This window comes from Nanorana parkeri, unplaced genomic scaffold (assembly GCF_000935625.1).
Source record: "Nanorana parkeri isolate BGI_ZX_2015 unplaced genomic scaffold, ASM93562v1 scaffold7, whole genome shotgun sequence".
Classification (NCBI taxonomy): Eukaryota; Metazoa; Chordata; class Amphibia; order Anura; family Dicroglossidae; genus Nanorana; species Nanorana parkeri.
In genome coordinates this window covers 2,259,082-2,259,569 of record NW_017306275.1, presented here as the reverse complement: position 1 = coordinate 2,259,569, position 488 = coordinate 2,259,082, and positions in this window count along the sequence as shown.

Here is a 488-nt window from a genome sequence, read left to right as displayed (position 1 = left end):
TTGTTTCAGAATAGTGAAATAAAAATGACTAAAAACTGTATTGACTATGTTGGGAAAACAAAGTAATGTGCTTTTCTAATTTGCACCAGCCATTGTTTCCTTTCAAAATAAACCACAGATGTAATTATGGAGCTCTTGGAAATCAATTGCGTTTTGCAGCTAATCAAATTAAAAGTTAAGGAATTTTTATCTTGTGTTGATGTTTGTTGATTTTAATCGCTTCTGAGCCCATTTTTAAAAAAAATCTTTTTTCCCCTTTTTGACATTGCATCATAATTTTACTTTTTTTTTAAGTGAATGTATGTTTTTATATATCTGTGTTTTTTTTATTTTCAGGACTAAAATGTCTAAAATATTTTTGGTCTGAAATATTGCATATGAATATTTCACTATTCCAAATTTTAGCCAGCAGCTGCAGCTCCAGGCTTCTTTTCACATGGTTACCAGATTAACTTTAACTGCTTCACATAAGAGTCTGTGTACATAAA